The 24,226-nt window shown below is 39.6% G+C and overlaps 1 protein-coding gene across 5 annotated transcripts in view; it reads right to left on the bottom strand.

Annotated features, from left to right (window-relative positions):
- The window catches only part of LOC129741633 (receptor-type tyrosine-protein phosphatase kappa), a 480,680-nt gene extending 471,464 nt beyond the window's left edge, over positions 1-9,216 (bottom strand). For 4 of the 5 annotated variants that reach the window (XR_008736462.1, XM_055733376.1, XM_055733379.1 and 1 more), the window contains exon 1: positions 8,984-9,177. The gene's annotated coding sequence lies outside the window, so the exon portion shown is untranslated. Of the gene's footprint in view, positions 1-8,983 lie in introns of all 5 variants that reach the window. The other variant, XM_055733377.1, reaches the window with a different exon arrangement.
- Between the last annotated feature and the right edge of the window lie 15,010 nt (positions 9,217-24,226).

Below are 24,226 nucleotides of genomic sequence, written 5' to 3'. Positions count from 1 at the left end.
GAATGGTGTGCTGCTGGCGTTGCTGCTATGAATTACATTGAAAACAGCTAGCACATCGAGCTGGGTCGGTCCGAGCGTTTCCTTAGCGCTATTTCACGGCTCGCGGAATGTACGTGAAGGGTCTAGGGCTACCAGACAAATGACAATTTAAATTCTTAGGGTTGAAGTTCATTGAGTAATACCTTACAAAGTTGGACAACTCAGAAATGGTATGAAGGTTGATACGGTCAAAATTTGGTCAATATCAACTTGACGTATTTCTTTCATTTTTGCATTTAAAAAACCTGAACACCCCTCATTTTGAAGGTGTGTGTGTGAAGAATGTTGCTCCTATTTTGATTTTGGAATTCACTCTTCAGTTGTCAAAATGCCGTCCAAGGAAGAAGAGCAACGTATCAAATTTTGCTCGTGAAAATCCGAGCTACTCGCACGCAAAGCTGGCAAAATCGCTAATAGTTGCCAAATCAACCGTTACAAATGTAATTAAAGTGTTTGGGGAACGTTTGTCGACAGCCAGGAAGTCTGGATCGGGGGGAAATCGAAAACCGGAAGCCGCTGAGACGACAAAGAGAGTTGCCGGTAGTTTCAAGCGAATCCCTAACCTCTCTCTCCGAGATGCCGCAAATAAGCTCGGTGTATCGTCTACAACCGTGATACACGACGATGCTGACGAAGTTTGACTGCGTGGTAATGGACGACGAAACCTACGTCAAAACCGACTACAAGCAGCTTCCGGGACAGGAGTTTTATACGGCAAAAGGAAGGGGAAAGGTAGCAGATATTTTTAAGCACATGAAACTGTCAAAGTTCGCGAAGAAATATCTGTTTTGGCAAGCCATCTGTACCTGTGTACCTGCCAACCAAGAAATTTACGTGAAAGAGTGTTTGAATAAACGTCTGCTGCCTTTCCTGAAGAAACACGGTTGTTCCGAACTGTTTTGGCCGGATTTGGCATCTTGCCATTACGGTAAAAAGGCCATGGAGTGGTACGCCGCCAACAACGTGCAGGTGGTTCCCAAGGACAAGAACCCTCCTAACACGCCAGAGCTCCGCCCAATTGAGAAATACTGGGCTATTGTCAAGCGGAACCTAAAGAAGACCAAAAAAACTGCTGAGGACCAGCAGCAGTTCAAGGCAAACTGGCTTTCTGCGGCGAAGATGGTGGACAAGGTGGCTGTACAAAATCTGATGGCAGGGGTTAAGCGTAAGGCCCGGAAATTCGGATTTGGAAAAGCGGAAGCCTAACTGAATATTTTTCCTGAATTTAATACTAATTAAACTTGAAAAACGAAATTTATTTGATTTTTTAAATAAACGATTTCACCGATTTACACGCGTTTTCCCTTGACCAAATTTTGACCGTATCACCCTTTAAGTTTTCCTATTGATCTGTTTCTGTATATATTTTACTATAGCGGCAGTACAGGAAATTCATTTGTGGATTATTTCGTGAACACAACTCAATACAAATATTATCCATCGCTATATTTCTTCTTTCAGTGCCGATTTGGTTAGAAATCTTCCCTGAGATTGAATCCAGGCTTTACAACGACTTCTGTACATCAATTTCTTTGAATTTTTGGCACTTTAGTGCTAGAAATTTAAGTAAATATTGAAAATCAATATTCACAGCTTCTTTATCAAAGGTTATGAAAACCCACCAATTACGATAGTTTATTAAAAGGTGTTTGAATCAAAAAGCGGTCAACTAAAAGAGTGTGTGGAATGATTCTATTATATATATTTTAACAATAGATCTTTAGTTATCAAAATGGCGTCCAAGCAGGAGGAGCTACGAATCAAAATTTTGTACATGCTTTGTAAAAATTCAAACTACACGCAAACCGAAATACCAAAATCGTTAGGCCAAATCAACCAACAAAGGGTTGAAAGTGTTCGGGGAACGTTTATCAACAAGTACGAAGCCTAGATTCGAGATGTCGCAAATAAGTTGGGAATATCGTCTACAACCGTGCATGAAGCTTAAAAACGATCCGGACTATCGACTTTTAAGAAGGTAGTCATTCCAAATCGAAGCGATAGGCAAACCCTTACGGCAAGAACAAGATCCCGGAAACTGTAAACGATATTGTTGACAAAGTTTCATTGCATGGCAATAAACGACGAAATCTACGCCAAAGCAGACTTGAGAGAGCTTCCTGGACAAGGTGGCAGACATTTTCCACGGCATCCTGCCGTTATGGATGTTTTATGCCATTATTTTTTTAATAAACAAATAATTGATTTACACGCAATTTAGTTGGATTACTTATTCATCCGAACACGCTTTAGTAGGTATCTATGGTAAGGTTGCCAGATAATACGCAATCTTGTCAGAGCACATTGATCAGAGGGACATTTCTGGTTTTTATATTTTGAAGGTGTGTATTTATGTTTCCTTAGAAATGATTGATTCAGGCGCCATCGACATTCCCATGTCCACCTTATGCTGGTTTTAATGTTGCGTATAGCGACTTGACCTGGAATTCTAGGACTTGCTGGTGTAGGCACAATTTTCCCGTATGTTTGGATAACGTGCCGCTATTAAGCCTACCCCCCCCCCATTCTGATGGTTCTCTAAGGACTGAATCCATGAATGCAGCGAATTGCCTTTGTAGAGCGCATCTAAACAGCTAGCCGAGTCTGTTAAAATCCAGGGTATTCTCGGTCAACAGTGGCGTACCACAAGGGAGCCACTTGGGACCCCTTCTTTTCGTCACTGTTATGAACGATTTTCCCGGAGTGCTGCATGACGTGTTTGTGTTGGTAAAAGCAGATGATCTAAAACTGTTCCTCCCTGTGCGACACCAAGAGGATTGTTTGACCCTACAAAATACGCTTCATAGATTTTCAGAGTGTTGCAGCAGTTTCGGATTGAAGATCCATGCCTTAAAGTGTAATGTGATAACGTTTTCCTGGAAAGTGAGTAATATTGTGCACGAATATTGTTTCGAGAACAGCTGTACCATAGCTAGAAAATCCTCCGTGAAAGATCTGGGAGTCGAGTTAGATGAAGAACTCAGTTTCTCAAAACATGTTAAACAAGTCATAGCCAAAGCAAACTGTATGTACGGAATGGTAAGCAGGATTTGTAACGAGCTTGACAATCCTTACACTATTGTCTCTATTTATGTTGGGCTTATCCGAACCTCTATTGAATACGGCAGTATAGTTTGGCAGCCGTATTATAACGTTCATAAAAACAGGATTGAAAGGGTTCAAAAAAAATATCTGAATACGCCTCAAGGAACCTTTGGGTGGCAAGAAGAAATGCCGGAATACCGATCCTTGTGTATGTTAGAAGGACTGGAGTCACTCGTAACTCGGAGGAAATCAACAGATGCGCTGTTTTTAAAGGACTTGACCAGTGGAAAGTACTTTTAGCCATATTTAGTGTTGATACTTACGATTTTCGATGCCGCTCCGTCGGCGAAACCAAAACAGTTTGTTTTGGTTCCGCATGCTTTGAGTCAATTCGCAATTGAAACAATAGCGGTGATGATTGATGATGACAGCTGATGATGGTAAACACGGTACAAATGTTTACATCATTACACTGTGAAGCCAAACAACTCAACTTAGGTTTGTGGTAACACAACAGTGTTGCCAAATATTCTGGGTAAGAATATCAAAGTACCCATTGAGAAATGAGTACTTTCCCGGTTAGGGGATATAAAAAGTTGAAAGTGACAATTAGCTATCGCTAATTAATATAGTTGTATTCTACTGAGCTCACAGACGAAACATGAATAAAGAAAACTCTATTCCACCACTGAAACCTGCGTTTTCAATATTTAGTATCAAAATTTTCTCCAAATGAAGGACGTAGCAGTTTGCGCAACGTGAGACCGGTTCAGCTTCCAAATCGAATACAGAACTACGCTTGTAATGAACCAATCTATAGAATGATGGCGCTTTACAACGCACATGCTGATGTAATCAAACTGACTATGTCTAGAGAACAAATAGTCTTAAGATGTTTTTATCATAGATGCGTTGTAAATTGTTAGGATCAAAGGCTGAAGCCAAGAATCTGATAAATAAATAAATGAAAAAAAATCAGTGTTGGTTCGTCTCTGTCGATTTCTATAGACTCCAGTACCTGTTTGGTCGTTTTTCATAGAACCGTCGGTATAAACTTATTTATAGGAGGAGTATTTACTGGTGATAAATTCGTGAAACTTCGGGGGTACGACTCTCTGGTTACTGCCTGCTTTAATGCTCTTTTTCAGTGTGTTATCAATTTTAGGTTCAATGGGCCTTCTGTCAATCTTGAGAGGGGCAAACGTTAAGAATGTCAGTGTTGGTAGTTGACTCAAATAAATAGCTGGATTTTTCAATTAGTGGCTGACATCGTTCCATGTTTTTCTCCGGGGGGAGGGGGGGGGGGGGGTTCTCCATTTAGCTTGATTGGTCTGCTACGTTTCCTGTGCTTTAGCACGCATACATGCATGAGTTCAGATTTGGGAGCTGAAATCTGGAAACCAACCTTTTTCGTCCATTTGATAACAGCATTAACAGCTGCTCTTAGCTGTTAACGTATTTCAACCTTGTCTGTCTCTTTAGCTATCAGGAGCACGTCATCTGCATAGAGGATTGGGATTACGTCAAACAGTGGTTGCATAGCCACCAAAAACAATGTGACGGAGAGTGTGGAACCTTGGGGTAATCCATTTTCTGCATGTCGCATACTAGATAACGATCCGTTTACGGATACCTTAAAGGTTCTATTTTCAAGTTAGCTACATAAAACGTTGAGCATACGACCTCTTATTCTCCAATTTCTCAGCGTATTCAAAATGAGTATGCTGTTCGTAGTATCAAATGCCTTCGAAATATCGAGAGACACTAGCTCCATATGTTCTAGGTCGTCAATATGAGTGAGTGTTTCAAGTTGTGCAAAATGCGCGTCGACTCCTTGGCCAGCACGAAAAGCGTGTTGAAGACAATCCAACCTGCAGATGGTTTCTAATTCTAAAATAAGACGGCGTTTATCATTCGTTCGAATATTTTTCTCATACAGCTGAGAAGCGTTATAGGCATGTATCCATCTGGCTGACTGCGGTTTCCGCCCGATTTGGGGATTGGGATTACAATGCCGTGGCGCCAGGATGACGGAAACTAATCCGTTTTCCATACTCGATTGAATAGATCCAGAAGTGCTCTTTTCGAAGATTCCGGAAATTTTTGAAGGATAGGATACCCTATGTTATCGTGTCCAGTAGAGTTACCTCCACGTCATTCTAGTGCCCATTTAAATTATGACATTGAGACTTCAGCGTTGTATTCTGCCTCAAGATATTTGTTCTTCGAAATTATCTACGTTTTTCGGTGGGTTTTAATAATAATAAAACAGATTTAACAGTTGTCCATACGTTTCGAGCTACTTTGGCATTCGCTCCTCCTCAGTGGACAAATTGACTGGCCATCGTCTAAATCAAAATAGTTTAGACGAGGCCAGTCAATTTGTCCACTGAGGAGGAGCGAATGCCAAAGTAGCTCGAAACGTATTAAAACTCACCGAAAAACGTCGATAATTTCGAAGAACAAACAATCGCGGTGATAAATCCAAAATTCAATATTCCTCAAGATATGGTCGATTGATTGTCTTGAACGAAGCGATGCTCAGCTTGTGAAGTCGAGTAGAGTGGTTGAAGTTCGAAGAACGTTTTTCGTATTCATCAGCCAGTGCGTTACAGATTGTTAAACCGTCGCTGGTGGCTCCGGATGTTAAAATCGAAGTTTCATGACCAAAACGTTTAGTTCACGTAAAATCGCTTTTAATATTGGATGTGAAAATATCATATGATATCTGTGCACGATCAGTCTTAAATGACAGTAAGCGATATGGACTCATATTTATACGTTTTGGAATCGCAGAACCAAGGAAGCCGAGAGAAAAACTGTTATTTTGACAAATGAAATTTTTGTTGATGTTTTTTAATTCAACCGTTAATCGTTCATTCGTAAATAATTCATTATCCCGTAGTGAAAGAGATTTTATTTACTAAAAATGTAATATTCCATCCTCTGCAGATTCCGATTGGGAGAACGCTCTGCTGGTGAGTCCGTCATCGTAAAAAAACGCTCTGCCATTTCCTCGGCTGATAATTTAGATAAAAGGCAACTGATGGCTCTTCCCGTTGATCTCCAAGTCACTTTAAAAAGAAAGGACTGTGACATTGACGAAGCTTTCTTTGATGATCTGAAATCAGTTCTGATTAATTTACAATAAGAGCATCCTGATGTGTGCCACTAACCTCGTTTCTACGGGTGTGGTTCCACGCTTCTGATGCGGAAAGCCTCAATTGGCTGAAAGGATCTTTGAATAGCTTGAAAGTAAGTGGCAGATTCAAGGATCTGAGCGTTTTTTTCGTTTACAGCTGTGCCTCCACCACGTAAAGAAATAGTTTCCGTTTCAAATGAACTTAACATCAGTGGTAACAATAGAGCAGAGATTCTTCTGAAGAGTATTGCGAAGCACAATGAGTCATATATATATGAATACTAAGGTTTGGATGGTGAAAAAATCACTCCGCTCCAGAGCAACAAGTATCGTATAACATTGCCTATTGATGACGAATCATCAATAGTTCTGGAAACATTAAATAACATTTTTTTACTTATTTGCTAGAGTTTATGTGAAACTTTTCATTGACCAAAGTTAAAATAAATACAGAAAATAAATTCTTGAATTATAAAAAAAAAATTAAGGGTATTGTTATGCTTTTATAAATTTAAATACAAAAAAAATAAATAAAATATAAAAAAACAATATGTAAGGATTTCTAAAAATTAAACAGAAAAAATCAAATAACTCCTTATGAAACAAAAAATCAATAGAAATAATACAATTGAACTTTGTCTTTTATGCATTCTTATGAATACATCTTAACCTTATACCTATATATTTACGCTCAATTATCCCTCTGCGGATTTTGCTTCCTGCTTTATTTTTTTAATATTCAGCTCAGATTGCTATCCTTGCATGGATCCAAGCTTTCTCAATTAAATGATGAAATTCAAAAATAAAATACATGATACCTGATAAGACAGTATAGAATTAATCTTCTAAAATCAAATTTAACGCAGTTGTTAAGTGAGCATAAAATTTCATTACTGTAAAATTGTTAAATATTATCACTAATTAGAAAATTATACATCATGATATGAAGTATCTTGACGTAGTTGCTCTTGATATGAGAACGATTGGCAACAAACTCTGCAAGTATAAAAAAAAAAGCTTAATAATATATCTTCTTGTATCACGTGGGTTAAGAGAACATCATGATCCATCATTTTAAAACGTGTCAGTCGATTTTTTTTTGCAAACTATTCCACTCAAATGAAAATGAACGGTTCATATATTTCTCATCCAAATTGTGTTAAGATTGAATAGTATAAAAAAAAACTGTCTTCTGGGATCCGTTTTGTCAACAAAACACATCGAAATTCGGGAACCCTAACCAAACACGGTGAGGCAAAGCAGAAAACAGAGGCAGAAATATATTTATAGAAAATATTTCTTCTTCGCAATTTTTCAGCTCTCGGGGTAAAGTGTGTTTTGTGTCAAGCATTTTTTTTTTTCGTTTTGTTCATCTCTGTAGCAGACCGTCGTCCTGTTGGTAATTTTCTACACTAGAGAGCAGCAACAGTAACATAGATGTATCTAGATATGTAAGTAAGTATATGGTATGGCGTACATCTCGATGCCCTCCTGAATGATGATGAGTAGTCCGTAGTTTCTTTTATTGTTGTTATTTTACACAGTTGAACGCAAAATCCGGGGTCGTTGTCGAGAGTTGGTTTGGTAGGTACATGTACGAATATGTGCCCCCAAGGGACAGAAAGATTTCTGGGATCATCGTGAAGTATCATCAGCCAGCAAATATAGGTAGTCCTCGTGCAAATTTCCTAAATGATAAAGCTGTTCAGCTGTGAGCTGTTTCGGTTTTCGGCTACTTTTTTCCACTTGTTGTTTTTTATTTCTTTTTCAAGATTATAGGAGACGAGGGAAATTTATGAACGGGTCCTCCTATTAGAGACACAAGTGGTTTTCGGCAGAGAAACAGATGTCGCACCAAAAGCTGACACTTTACAGGCTGTTAGTAATGCCCCGAGAAAAGGTATTTCCCGGAGAAGCACCACTGGAAGACATTCTTTTATGCAATCCTCGCTCCAGAAGAGCACACTGATAAAAGGTGTCACACAGTTGGTTCTTTGTAATGTACGTATCCTACCCAAACCCGCTCACTTTCCAAATCCACACAAACATCGGTGCAGAGCCGAGAAATTTATGCAAGGCCCCACATTCAGCCGAAGAGATCCCTGTAAAGCTCTTGTTTTTTCACCATTTTTCCTCGTCTTCTTGTTATCTACTGGCAGTAGTAGGTTTCCATTCCACGCCACCCATCCACCCACTTCTCGAGAGGCTGTTACGTTAAAACATTCGCTGGAAACGATAACTGGACAAGGTGTCACATCTCTGGGAGGGGTAAAAAGGACCCTCTCTCCACTTCACACAGCAGCAGCAGCAGAAAATTCACGATTTACACACCCCGTGTATGGTTAGTTTTCACTCTCGGTAAATCTTCCGAATTCCCGGATTTCGGTCGGTTTCTGGCGACGGCGAGACGTTTTTGCACTCTTCACCACCTCTTTTCTTCCACCCGCCCGTTGCTTTCGGTCAACGAAATGGTCCCCAGCATCCCCTACTAAAGGCTACTGCACACAGCCATCCACCAAGAGCAAAGTTTTTTTTATATCCCCGACATGCCATTCCCAAGACTTTACAGCGCTGTTGATGGGGTGTCCCTTATTATTTTGCACACTATCGCACAGAAACGCACACGCTCGCACGCACCAAACCACGGCAGAGCTGGGAGGACACCCTGAAAACCACTTGCCGAGGCGCTAAGAAACGACACCACAGGATAGATGAACATTGAACATGCAAAACGGGTGCAGCGAACAACAAACTCACTGTGCCAGGCCAGGACTCAATCAAGTTCACAGAATTGTGTGTGCGGCTGCTGTCGCGAATGGCTTCTTCTTGGTGATAATCCTGATGATGTGGGGACTTTTTTTCTCCTTTCCTTACCCCAACAGCAGGTTTTCTCGATTGGCTTCGCGCGGCGGCAGATACGAGACACAATTTTTCGCGTCCAACGCGTACAAGTACTCACGATCTACTGACGCGACAGACGGACGTCGTCGTTGTCGACTTGGTCTCTTCTGTTCTGTCTCAGTCAGTAGATACTATATGCGAGCAGCGAGAGAAATGGTTTGGGAGCTTTTCCTGCTATCGTACATTTTCCAACGCCCGATAGTGCCGGTCCGTTGGTTTGTGCTGGGTGGTTGGGCGATCCTTGGGCGGCGTTGGATGGATGGATGGATGGGTGGATACAAGGAGATTCCATCAGTCAGCCGCGAAGGGAAGATGTGAGAGGATCCTGTAGTGTGGTTTTTACTTGATCAGTTTCAATTTCAAACAGTGTTGCGGAAAATCTTAATTAGTTACTTAGAGTTATTCATTTAAAATTGTTCAGTACAATTTTACTATCGATTTAAGGTAAACCAATGTTAAGCTGTTTGTCGATAAAAAATTTAATGTGCAATTGAAAATTGGTCAAAAGAAAATTGAACGGCGATGTGGCATGTTGGTAAATCCATGTATTTAGACACGCAGTGGACATTTTTTACAAAACATGCAGAGCAAACTCGATGATCTCACCGAAAGCTCCAAGGCAGCAGGTCTCAAAGACAATGTTGGAAAGACCAAGTCGATGAAAATGAACACAGAATATCTTCCCGATTTCGTGGAAGCTGAGCAACGGGTTAAGAAAGTAGAGTGCTTCCAGTATCTTTGCAGCCAGATTACGCCTGATGGTGGTACCAAGTAAAGCATCGAAACCCGGATCAGAAAACCCCAATTGGCCTTTGCGAGTCTCCGGAACAATTGGCGCTCACGCCAATTCTCGCTACGAACAGAAACTCGAATCTTCAACTCAAACGACACGGTGACGAGGTGAGAACTGCAAGTTTTTGTGATTCGTTCCCTGCGGAATATTATCCGCGCTTGTTCGCAACTGGATCTTATACGTGGAACGACATCACCGGGTGTCATCAAAAGACGCTATAAATTGATTGCTAACCACAGGTGGTAAATCCCGGTTTACGGATTGTATTCCAAGGCACGGCGATCCACCGCGTGCCCCCAGTTTGCTACTCTGGGTCTAAATATGGGTACAAAGGGAAGACTTTTTTTTCTCACCTTAAACTGTTTAACAGACTATGCCTCGCTCTGCGAAGTAGTTCCACCTCCCCGGGGTGCAGAGTGGAAACGTGTCTGCAAGTCCGGCGTATTGCAGATGTACGGCCAAGAGAACTACACCAAATCCACTAGAGGCTGTCGACGGGTCTGCCAAACCCGCGCGGAAGAAGTGGTGCACCTAGGTACCAGTACTTGGGTGTGTGCGTGATGGTCCAACATGCTTTCGGGGGGTCATGGCCCTGATATGCGGACGTGACCGGAGGGAGAGCGATCGCCAACTCGTTTTGCGCTTCGGTGGGTATAGACCCGATTCGCAAAATGATTAGATGCGCAAAGTGGTGGCCAATGGTGGGCCGATCACTTAGGGACGTTTTTACACGTCAGTGTCCGAGAGGCACATTCTGCCAGAGGTGTCAGGGTTCGACACGCGTTTCGGGAATTGTTGCGCCCGAACCGCGAGTGTGACCTGATGAGGGCGTTCTATAGCTCGATCTGCGCTTCGGGTGGTCATGCGCCGGACTTGAAGATCGGGTAGTTGCGCTGAGTGGTGACTTAAGTCAACACTATTTGTGAGTTCGGAGGAGTCTGAGTCCTACACGTGGCTTAGGAGGCTTACCCCTCCTACCCGCGTGTTTGAACAGAGAAAGTGTCGTCGACAACTCGCTTTGTGCTTCTGGATCTTGGACTGGATTCACAAAGTTAGTAGTTGCGCTGCGTGGGGACCTTATTCACACGATGAGATGTCGGGTCCTAACTCGTCAGAGGAGGGGTTGCGCATCGAGTTGTGTTAGAATGAGGTTTTGCTGATAGAGGATTCGGAAACGAGTATTGCCTTGGAGCGCACTAGCGCGAATTGACCTCCCACTATTGAAGTAAAGTGTGTTCGAGGTGGGAACAAAGGTCAGTGGCCCCAGGTGGACTTTATGACGTAGGGGGTACAGTGTTCCTTAGCATTGTATCATGAGTCGTCCAATTGCACCCAGGACCCAGAGTAGCAAACTGCGAGGACGCGGTGGCTCGCCGCGCCTTGGAATGCAATCCGTGAAATGGATTTACCACCTGGGTTAACAACTAATAAAAAAAACAGACTATGCCTCAATAGTGAAAGGTCGTTTCGTGCTACACAGCAAGAAAAAATCGTGTAATTTTAGATTTAAAACGATGCACGAAAACGGAACATCGTTTTCAATCTAAATTTACATCATCGTTACATTGAGGCGTGTAAATTTAGACCAAAAACGATGCACGAAAAGAGAACAGCTTATTTTCGTGTAAAAATACACAGCGATGAAAAATTTTATATTTTTTCCTTTATACCATTTGTAGTTTTTACGAAATATTCAAGTCTTATGTCAATAAAATACACTATATTACTGTTATTAAACATTTATTTTTTAAACAAAAAACATCAATAGTAATGGAAAAAAGTACACCCACCATCACGAGCACCGCCAGACTGAGGCAATGTTGTACACGAACATATACGTCCTGTTGATATTCCAATCGGTCAGCGTCACTGGCCCAAGTAACAATTTAAATTCAAATAGGCTTTGTAAGCAAATAAGGGTGTTTTATAAAAGATTCAAAAAGTCTTTGTTATCCTTGAGGGTATTTCAATAAGATCTCTTTAAAAACGTTCTTCAAGATAGCTACAAAACCTTTATAAAACTTTTTACAAAAGTGTCAATTATATTTCTTTTGAGGTTTTTTGTAAGAGATTTCAAGAGTTCTATAAAACCATTTCCACGCTTCCTTATGAAACCTGAAATATCTTCCGAAAAAAAATCATAATTGCTTTGATATAGTACAAATTGACTGTGCGATAACCCTTATAAAAAAAATAAAACTTGGAATAAAACCTAATAGTTTAATAGTTTCAGAAATTTACTGTCAAAATGACCTTAAAAAACCCTTATTAAGAAAGAAAACTTTAATTAAAACCTAAAAGTTTAGTAGAATTACAAATTGACAGTCAAAATACCCTTAAATAGCCCTTATGAATATAGAAAGTCTCGATTAAAACCTTATAGTTTTATAGTATTACAAATTGACTTTTAAAATACCATTAAATAACCCTTTTAAAGAAAGAAAGCTTTGAATAAAACTTATAGGTAAGTTATAGGTAGCAAAATACTCCGTATGAGGTCTTCATCAAGAAAAAAATAAACAACGCCGAACAGAATGTAAACAAACTTTTTGCATTTTGATATATTGTAGAATTTATTGTCAATATTTCCTTTTTTTATTTTTCACACCAGTTACAAAATATATAATCTAACTTTAAGGGAGTTTGTTCGTTTTCAATTATGGCTAACATTGATTCTATCAAGCATGTTTTGAATCGAAAATGCCCGCCGGAAGGCTGTGACGTTCTTGATCTTACATAACACATCGACTCCACAGCACCCACATTCACTGGTCCATTCCTGTGTTCCATTTCTTCCTTCTTAGAGATACTTGTTGTTCCGATTATGCTTCAGCTTACCGTAGTACCGTAAAACCATTCCTTAAACGATGACCTTGAAAAACATCGCGGATCCCATCCGCTTTGGTGTCCACTATTTGTGCTATCATCGCCACAAGGCGCGAGTGACCACAGTCCCGGCTTCGGCTTTGGGTCTCTTTTCGTTACGCACAATCCAAGATACGAGTTCGTTCTGCTTCACTTGTCCGAAATGAGCATCCGGTTTGCCGTAGTAACAGGCTGGACTTTGGTATATTATTTTCCCGGATAAATCACCAAAACCCATCTAGGTTCTTCTGTACGCTCTAGTTGAACGTCAAACAACCTTAAAAAAGGAAGTTTTGCATAAAACATAATAGTTTTATAGCCAACAAATTTCTCCGGATATGGTTTTCTACAAGAAAAAATGTAGATGAAATGTTCTATAAGTTGCATAAGGGATTTAACCAAGTCCAATTATTCCAGAAAAGGAATTTATCTAGACAATCTAGTTTTATAACTGGCTTTTATAAATCAAATAGGAATTATTGTTCATTCCCCATTTTTTAAAGGGAAAATGTTAAAAAAAAATTGTTCATTGAATTTTATTGCGTCAAAAGCAAGTTTTTACCGTATATTGAAGAAAAATATTATTTTCGCAGAATGTTAAATCAAATTATGACGAAGAAGACAAGGAAAAATACATTTTTACAAAACGGATTGCTATTATGAAGAAAATTAATTGATTTGTTTTAATTAATTTCGAAGGTTTAATGTGGGGCGCATTTTCATTGCTAGTTTTTCAAAAAATTAATCGATAAAATCAGATGCGCAATATCTTTATGCGAAAAGAACTTGAAAAAAAACGAATGTAACTTTATGATTTTTGATTTTTGGATACAGAAAATATAAAAACATTAAGTCACAATGATTTGATTTGGTATAAACATTTTTAAACCATCTATTGGAGAGAATTGATTCAATCAAGATTTTTTTTCATATCACGAGAATTCATGGTTTTAGAAGAGTTTGTGGTAAAGCCCTTATATATTCCCATGGTTTTATAAAGTATTTTAATTCCTGTCTGGATAACCTCCTGTAGGTGGGCCTTTTTGTATATATAAGCGTTTTATAAATGTTTTGAAGGAACTTATAAAATTTGGTGTTGATTTAAGGCGAGGTTTTATAGATCTCTTGTAGATTCTTGTAAAACTAAAATTGTTACTTGGGTGGGGGACCAAAGGGAATACCTTTCCGCACTGTCATGGTCCGAATTCACACGTCATCAGCCGGGTCAGGATGTGTTTTTGTTAACAAAGGCCTTGGATCGTTCAGGCAAATTTCTCTCCAGACAATCTTATCGGATCTCTGCCACTCATCCGACGCTGTAATCGAGACATAACTTAATACTTTCAATAACATCATTTCTTTATTTTTCACAGAAACCCACCAATTTTAGCAAAGTGTTGAGATGCTGGAGCTGCGTCTTGAAAACAAGATACTCGGTTTCCGAATCCTGACTTGACTGGCTAATGGCTAAGGCAGACTGTTTCATTCAATTTTAAATTCCACAGATATAATTTTACACTGTTTGTGATATAAATTTCATTAACCAGTTGATTTTTACATCACGGAATGTAAAATTATAGCAAAACAATTTATTTCTATCCGCTTTTTGAAAAAAGACTAAAATTACATCAAATGGAGTGGAAAATTACATCTTTTTTTCATTACCCTTGTAAAAAATAGATCACTCGTGTTTTAGATTCCGTATACTTTTAGAAATTTTTTGCTGTGAAGTGCGCTTCAAGGCAATAAATATAAATAAATGGGAACACTTTTAGCAAAACCTTTCATCCTTACGACTCGACGACGTCTGAACTCTTCTCTAACGACTTGAGAACCGACAAAAAACAAAAAAAAAACAGACATCTCCCCACAATGACTCGAGATCCCCAAATAAACCCTTCCTCTTCGTGATTCGAGGCCTTTTTTTACAAGATGGAAATTTGAATTCCAATCATAACAGCCGGGTGTTTGCTGCCGTGAGTGGGTTCGTCCCACTGAAACCACCTTGGGCTTCGTAGGCCAGATGTGCCCCATGGTTTCGCCCTATGATACTACATCAAGGGGTAGGCTGTGCTCAAGCATTTATACACCTCACCCTTTTCCTCTTTCTCAATTTTGATCTTTCTCCTGTATCCTCTTTCTCCTTTTTCCTCCTTCTCCTTTTCCTCTGTCGCCAACTTCAGACTGGTACGGAAGACCCCGAGACGTGTGCCGGTTAGGTAATGCTTTCAAAGTAACTCGCGCTCGCCACAGCATCCACTCCCGCAGGATTTCTAACCACCAAGGCATGGCCGTTTGAGAAACTACCTAGCTAGAATCCCGTCACGACCACCCCGAATGGTATCTCCGCTTCCCTTTGTTGCAGGAAAGATCGTAGCTGAGTACGTGAGACCTTTTAAGTCCCACCACACGTATGAGTCCAGATTAGGGTAATACCGTGCCCTAAGATCGCGTTGCTTTTGAGTTGTAGTATCATACGAGGCCCAAGACCTTCCGTTAGTTTGTCGAATTTGGTCGACTATCTCGCTATCTCCGTTCATCATCTTTCCTGATTCTCATTAGATCGCGCATGATTTACGAGATTTATAGCATTTATAGCATTTATAGCACGCCACGACTGTTCGTCGAAACACATTTCACTCACAATATTTTCAGCGTTCAAATTTGTTGTTGACGCCTTGAAAAGAACCTGGGACAGACAAAGATAGCATTTTCTGCCGATTCCTCCGTATCTACGTATTCCGGGCAATAAGGCGAGCTGATAAGCTTTTTTTTTATTAGTTGTTAACCCAGGTGGTAAATCCAATTAACGGATTGCATTCCAAGGCACGGCGAGCCACCGCGTCCCCCCAGTTTGCTACTCTGGGTCCATGGGTGCAATTGGACGACTCATGATACAATGCTAAGGAACACTGTGCCCCCTACGCCATAAAGTCCACCTGGGGCCACTGACCTTTGTTCCCACCTCGAACTGTTTGACACACTTTACTTCAATAGTGGGAGGTCAATTCGCGCTAGTGCGCTCCAAGGCAATACTCGTTTCCGAATCCTCTACTAGCAATGCCTCATTCTAATACAACTCGATGCTCAATCCCTCCTATGACGAGTTAGGATCCGACATCTCATCGTGCATCCGACATCCCCACACAGCGCAACTACTAACTTTGTGAATCCAGTCCAAGATCCAGAAACACAAAGCGAGTTGTTGACGACACTTTCTCTGTTCAAACACGCGGGTAGGAGGGGTAAGCCTCCTAAGCCACGTGTAGGACTCAGACTCCTCCGAACTCACAAATAGTGTTGACTTAAGTTACCACTCAGCGCAACTACCCGATCTTCAAGTCGGGCGCTTGACCACCCGAAGCGCAGATCGAGCTATAGAACGCCCTCATCAGGTCACACTCGCGGTTCAGGCGCATCAATTCCCGAAACGCGTGTCGAACCCTGATACCTCCGGCAAAATGTGCCTCTCGGACACTGACGTGTAAACACGGCCCTAAGTGATCGGTCCACCATTGGCCACCACTTTGCGCATCTACTCATTTTACGAGTCGGGTCTATACCCACCGAAGCGCAAAACAAGTTGGCGATCGCTCTCCCTCGGGTCGCATCCGCATATCAGGGTCATGACCCCCCGAAAGCGTGTTGGACCATCACGCACACACCCAAGTACTGGTACCTAAGTACCCGGGTGCACCACTTCTTCCGCGCGGGTTTGGCAGACCCGTCGACGGCCTCTAGTGGGTTTGGTGTAGTTCTCTTGGCCGTACATCTGCAATACGCCGGACTTGCAGACACGTTTCCACTCTGCACCACGGGGAGGTGGAACTACGTCGCAGAGCTGATAAGCTTAAACCGATGCATCGGTATTGTAGGTATTGCTTGAAGCACCCATGACCTGAAAGAAACTGCGTCAGGTAGAAGTTGACCTCACCATACTTCCGATTTACCCAGTCTGAAAGTCGCAGGATTAACCAATGCGTCCATCTTGCGTTGTTCGATGCGTCCATTGCTCCTGCCACTTGAGCATTGACGCTGCTCGTTGAATTTTACGCACTCCTCTAATAGCTCTTGCTTTGTAACACTCCATATCCTCCGCCAGAGTTATGTCGATGGGAATCATGCCCGCGATGACAAAAGCTGCACCTGCTGATTGGTCCTGCATGCACAGGAAACTCGCATGGCTATCGGCCGATGTGTGCTCCGTAATTTGGATCTGTTGCGCTCTACCTATATCACGGGGCTCCAGGCCGCTCCTCCGTATCGTAGTTTCGACAGTGCTACGCTCGCAAGGAGACTCTCTTGCTGCTCTTTGGACCATGGCAGTTTGGCATAATTCAGGCCAATGAATCTATGACTTTCGATGCACTTTCACAACAGTATTTGACATGCGCACCAAAACTTAAGCGATTGTCGACCATTACTCCAAGGTATTTCAGCTGCTGTTTCGAAGATGTCGTGTGTCCTCCAACAGTAATTTCCATGTGCGGCACAACTCTTTTGTTGGTCACGAGCAGAACTTCGGTTTTATGGTGAGCTATCTGAAGCTTAACTCCCTCCATCCAGATGCCAACCCTTTCTACGGACTCCGTTGCTAGGTCTTCTACCTCCTCGATTGTTTCGCCAGTGATCATGAGCACGCTATCCTCAGCAAATCCGACTAAATATCTGCACGCCTGCTGGTAGTTTCAGCGTTAACGCGTCATTATACATGGCATTCCAAAGCACAGGTCCGAGTAGGGAACCCTGTGGAACACCTGCTGTTAAGGCAGTAGATCGTTATCCAGTTTCGGTTTCGTACGTCAGAACTAGATTTCCGAAGAAGCTTCCTATTATCCTGCAGAGGGTATTGGGAACTGGCAATCGCTTCTGAGCTGGCATTCGAGGCCTGGTCTCTCCTCTTACGACTCGAGATCCGACCCCTTCCTCGCATCGACTCGAGGTTGACGTACACATACCTCTTTTCTGGACAATTCAAGTCCCGATCTCTTCTCTAGCGACTCAAGATATGACTTCTCCTCGTAATGACTCCAAGTAACCACTTATATTACTCATCTTGATGTTTAAAGGCCTGATCTTTCCTCTTGCGACTCGAGACACCTCTTATCGTAAAGACTCGGGGGTGACCACACAAACCTCTCCTCCTGAAGACTCGAGGCCTGACCTTCCCTTTAACGACTCCAAGCCCGATCTCTTATCTTCAGGATTCGAGGTTTTCCACCTTTAGGCCTGTCGTGTGCCGATCGAGAGCAGCTTATCCTAGACACGCGCCTGTCACAACACACGTTCGGGGCATTACGAAACTACTCGGATGATCCCCAGGAAGGACGGATGATGTCTTCATCCTTTTCCGATTCGAATGGCTCACTCGACGTCGAGAACCACTCTACGCGTGGGTATTTCCCGATCGTGGTCTAACCCTTTCCCTACGATTTCCACTGCGATGAAGGTCAAGTCTTATCTCCGGAGCTTCAACCGTTGAGAACCGCACTGCTCGGAAAAAAAATCTGCTTCTGGTATTAATCTATTGGCAGTTCCGTCGCCACCGTTCGAGTAGAAGATTTTTCAGATTTTGCTCGTTAAGGTAAACAGGTATTTTTCAATTGAATGAATTTTTTATAAAATTTTAAACAAAATTTTCCGTTTCAGCAAAATGAGAAAAAAGTTTACCCAACAGGCAAAGGGGAACTGACTTCTCATAACAACAGCTGACATTGTGTGGAAAGTAGCTCGAATTTGTCGGACATGATGCTTCTGGTGGCCAACATGGAAGCCTCCTACCGGGAGCTCGATTTGTTTAAACGTTTTTGGTCGGAACAAACCGGCTCCGATGGAACCAGTGCACCAACCCTAACCACGGAGCGAAACTACTGGTGGAAAGATCCATAGTACTATCACTGTCAAAACCAAAAAGGTTTTTGTGGAAATAAGCGCCACCAAGTACAGGGTAAGTGGTGTATAAAGAGACATCAATTTTGCAATTTCATTGGATCAAAATTCGTCCCTTTACCGTTTTAAAACACAAATTGAATTAGTTTGAAAGAATAGATTTCTTTTTAGGTTTTTGATTATATTCGAGATACATCGACTGCCGATTGCAATTCCACGGATTCGAAACCAAAACCCCTAGCCATCGGCGAAAGCAAGCATAACATTCAATTGGAAAATCTGCTGGTAAGTGGTCTTATTTTAAACAAAACAAGAACTAGGTGAGTTGATTTCAACTATAATAATAAAAAAGTATATTCAGAACAGATTTTAAAACCAAATGGTGATAGGTACATACATAGAAAGACACCAAGCAATTTTGCGGGTATATTTAAGGAAATTCAAATAATTTATGTCTATAGTAAGGAGTACGTGAGCCAAATAACGCTCGGGGAGCTTTTTGCACTGTTATTTTCACAAATTAAAAAAAAATTGAACGATATTTGTACCCACCATTTGAAATCAAAAATTGATAAAAATCTTTTAAAATTCATTCAACCCCATTCAATTATTATTATGTATACTGGAACATGCATAGAAATAAAATCTGAAGTTCCGTTCTATGGAATGGTTTTCTTACGCTTCATTTTGAAAATTTGAACTTCTGAGAATTATTATGATTTATTTATCTGAATCAACTACTTTTATTTTGAAATATGATGTTTTGAAAGGTTGCCTTATTCATAACATCTAATAATGTGCTCGTGCTGCAAAATTTATTAATAATAATTATTTCCAACCTGATGGTGATTTTTAACTGAAATCCTCATAATCAGAAATTAAGTCGTCAGAAACAGATCTCAAGAACACCCGAAAAATGGAAAAAAAATATCTTAATCATTTTCTTAAATCTTGATTTTGGATCTAAATATGTTATCTGATTATGATTTAGTATATCGAAACTTAAATCAAAGCTGATTAGAAATGTCTTAAACAAATTACAAAGATGTTAATTGAAACTATTTTTCACTTCCTATTCCCAGCTTTCATCACCGACCAATAACATGGATTTTTTGTCCCGGGAAAAAATCTGCAGGCAAGCAACTCAATGATTCGGCTTTATGTGTTGGGCAGTGCTGGATATTACTAAAAAAACTTCTCCGAATGACCGATAAAAGAGCAATTTTTTACTCAAGGCCCGAATTTTCGGAAGCTATGAGCAATGGCGCGGAGTTGTTCGGTTGAAAATAAATTTATTACAAAATGCAACACTTTTCTTTTTATTTTTAAAGAAATACCCATAAACTAACGAAAAAATTGAAAATTTATTAAAAATGTAGTAATTCTTCGAAAAAAAAATTTGCTAAAATTTTAGTAAACAATGATTTTCTTACTAAAAAATTAGTAAAAATTTAGTCCGGACACTTTTGGGTATTTTGCTAAAATTTTAGTAAAAAAAATTTGCTAAATTGATTGCTAAGTTATTAGCTGGTCAAATTTGAGCAAAATTTTGCTAATTTTCGGCCTCGGAAATTTTGTGTGTATGTTCCATTGAAACGTTCTTATCACCCTTTCTCCTATTCTGAGTTTTACGATTTTGAAGAATTTAGTTTAAAAAAATTGATTTTTTTCCTGTAGGTCATATTTTAATAACAAAAAAAAACTAAATTGTTTTAAATTGTTCTATTCCATAGTAAATAAGAAATATCATGCTTACGTTGGCTCCAAAAAAGGTAGCCATTTGCTCAGCAGCAGTAGCCAGCAATCGCTAAATTAATAACAGAGGCGATCGCAAATTTGACAAAAAGTTCATCCTACAGTCGAGAATCAATCCCACGACATCTATCATGAGAGTTTAGGAGGTTAATACCTTGACCACTAGTGAGCGTCGAGAAATGTGGCACTCAAACTTAAACCACAGACAAACAGACGGGACACTCTATTTTCATTCTTCGCAAAACCATAAATGGTAGGCAATGTCGACACCAGATTGCGCCACTTCAATTTTTTGAAAAATTGATTTTTATCATCGTAGTAGCTGACTGTGTTTGTTTATCATTGCGTGACAACCAGAAACTGTATCCAAAATAAAATTCACCGAGAAGTGTACGAGCAAAACTTACTTTTACAAAACAATATCCTGGCTTTTGAATGTAAGTAGATTTTAATATTTTCATGTTTCTTTTTACTTAAAATTAACGTTTTTGATTTAGTTGTGACATGGATTCATAGTTACGAGCTCTGCGGTCCCCTCATCAAAGAAAAAAAAATGAAACAATCGTCTTACATGCCGAGGGCTGTTGAATGCGTTACAACTCTGTTAGGAGCACCTTTATGCTGTCGAAATGCTGTGTTGATTGGCCGAAATGCATCTGCAGTGTTGAGAAAATACGACGAGGATTTCTTTTGATGATTCCAGGATACTTCCAAAATCTACCTCTAAGCAGTCTAAAACAAAGAAAACTCTTCAAGTGTTTGCTTATGTACAAAATGTACATATATGAGTGAAATAATATTTAAACATATCAAGGATCAAACAAGGGGTTTTAATTCAAGTTCAAGCTAAGAAGGATTGTATGTAGTAAATTTGTTTTTTTCCGACTTTGGATAATACATTAAAATACATTATTTAAAAACTTATTTTATTTGTTGAAAATCGAAATGAACTGCACTGCAACCAATGCATTGGCCAGAATTTGCAAAGGTCGAAAATTGTTGATAAGTAACTATTCCGAAATCGCTCCGAAAATGTATCCTTTTGAAAAAGGAGTGAAAAAACAAGTTTTGTTGGGTTTGCCGGATGTCGAAACGGTAATTTGTTCTACAGTAATGCTTGATGGAATCATACATTTGTAGAGTTATCTGCAGCTGTAAAATAAAATTATGCATTAAGATGATCTCACTGTGAACTTACGAACTTCTGAATAAATCTTTATTTTCTTCCGAAAGCTTAAGTCGAATGCTGTTATTTTGTTATTTTTCTTGTTGCCATTAATTACACATTCCGTTATACGTACTGAACTTCGCCGCCTTCAGATCTGATCCAGCTTCAACTTTAAAAAGGAATAACAGAACAGAATCTAATATTTTCTTTGTTTACATTTTTTTGGAACATCAAATTGTCAAAGGCTTCCTAGATCATTTGATAAATCGTAAAAGTATTTGGTAGGCAATGTCGCCGCTAGATGGCAATGTAATCACTTTGCGAAAAATCAACCGTTTTTTCTTCTAAGTGTCCTGTCTGTTTGTCTGTGCTTAAACAGTTCGAATTATTTTGATAGTAAATGAACTCCTTAAATATCAGTTCGCTTATCCTCCTAAATACGTACTGGCCTTCTATTTTTTATATTGAGTTTAGTAATTTTTGCTTTTGATTTTCTTTAATCTTTTTAATAGATTAATAATATATAATTCAGGAATAAGGTATCCATCATTGTGACATATGCTTCCAAAGATAATTTACACTCTGTAAAAAAGCCTCCAATCCACTGTTAAGAGTATTAAATCGGGTTTTTATTTAAGTGACCGAGATGTGTACTTAGCGTAAATTATTTTAACACAAATGCCACCAAAAGATGCGTATTTTTGTGTACATAACCAAGTTTTTTGTTTGTATCATGGTGTGAAAAGCTATTTACGGGCCAATCCTTATTAAAAATCATTTATTTAAGATATATTTCATTTAATTTCTCAAACTCGTCTTTTTATTTGTTGATTATCAGTGTTTTATGTAATACTAGCCGACCCGGTGTGCTTTGCTACACCTTTCAAAATCAAATGATATTTTCAAAAATTATTCAAATTTTATTGTTTTATTGGCATTATTTTAAATCAAATTATAACATAACCGCAACCGCTATAAAATGAGAGCTGCAGGTGGAGTTTCAAATTGCAACACAAAGAAAACTTAAACTAATATTCTGAATCTTGCTCTATAAATTTGTGTTAATGATCTGATAATTTTAATCTGTCTGAAATGTCTCACATTAATCGTACGCAAACAATCTTACTTATATAATATGGTTGTTTTTTCTTGATATGTTCTGGATTCATGCTTAAAAACTGATAAGAGAGCCCTCTCCCCTGTCCTTCGCTTCACCCCCTGCCGAATGGAGGTCACAATAATCATTAAAGATCACAATAATCATGCCCTTTTTTTTCTTTCCCAAAAATTCTCTTATATCAAATATAGTTCCATTGGTTGATAAGTTTTTAAGCCTTACAACAAAATGTATATGGAGCCTCCTCCTTTCTTCCCCTCTCTACACTGTAAAACGTAAAGGTCTATAACAACCGTAGAAACATATCTCGTAATCAAGTACCTTTCCATGCCATATTTGTCTTCATTTGTTGGCATCGTTAGCATAAATTAAGAACTTATGCTAACAAAATTGTTTGGGCTCACCTCCCTCTTCCTATGTACTTACTGACTGAAAGGAGAATGGAGTGTCAGATAATCATAGAATCAAACAAAAATGATTTTCCAAGTTAAGTTTTGTCCATTTCTCGGATTTGGTAAAAAAAATTAAATGTAAGCTTCCTCTTCCCTTCCTATATTCCCAATTCCATCATCCTACTGCAAGAAAGGAATTGTTTCACATAGAAAAAGTATTTTTCGTACTCAAATACTTTTTGATGCCAAATTTGGTTTCATTTGTTCGATTAATTCTCGAGTTTTGGACCGAATGATAAAAAGGTCCTAAATAAAACAAAAAAAAAATTCTCGAGTTATGCAAAAAATTGTATGGAAGCCCCTCTTTTCCCCTGTATATCTTTCCACTGAAAAAAGATAGGGCTTCAATTTATGATAGAAACATTTCTCGTATTCAAATACCCTTACATGTCAAATATGGTTATATTTGCTCGATCAGCTCTCCAGTTAGACTAAAAATTATAAGGGAAATCTCTCCTCCCCCTTTTCATCCACCTGTTTGAAGGAGTGAGGGATACCAAATATTCATAGAAGCATTTCTCGTACCCAAATGTCGCTCCATTCCAAATTTGGTTCCATTTACTGTTGTAGTTCTTGAGTTATGCAGTAAAAATTGCATGAAACTTCCCTTCCTCTTTCCTTTCTCCCCGCTGGAAGAAGGAAGGGGTCTCAAACAATCATTAGAACATGTCACGTTCCCAAATATCCGCTCATGCCAAATTTGGATCACTTTGCCTAATTAGTTTTTGAGTTATGTAAAACATTATAAAAGAGACCCCTCTCCCCCCTTTATATCTCCCTACTGGAAAGAAAGATGGGTCTCTTAAAATCATAGAAATATTTTTCGTATCCAAATATCATCCCATGCCAAATTTGGTTCCATTTGCTTTATTAGTTTTTGAGTTATTTTAAAAAATATGAAAGAGGCCCCCTCCCCCTTTCTACTGGAAAGAGGGAGGGGTCTCAAATCATCATTGAAATATTTTTCGTATCCGAATACCTTCCCGTGCCAAATATGGTTCCAATATCTTGATTAGTTTTCGAGTTATATGAAAAATTGTAAGGTAGCCCCCCTCCCCCC

Source organism: Uranotaenia lowii, chromosome 2 (genome assembly GCF_029784155.1).
Source record: "Uranotaenia lowii strain MFRU-FL chromosome 2, ASM2978415v1, whole genome shotgun sequence".
Taxonomy (NCBI): domain Eukaryota; kingdom Metazoa; phylum Arthropoda; class Insecta; order Diptera; family Culicidae; genus Uranotaenia; species Uranotaenia lowii.
The sequence above is the reverse complement of the archived record's forward strand: the minus strand, read 5'-3'. Positions and strand labels throughout refer to the sequence as shown.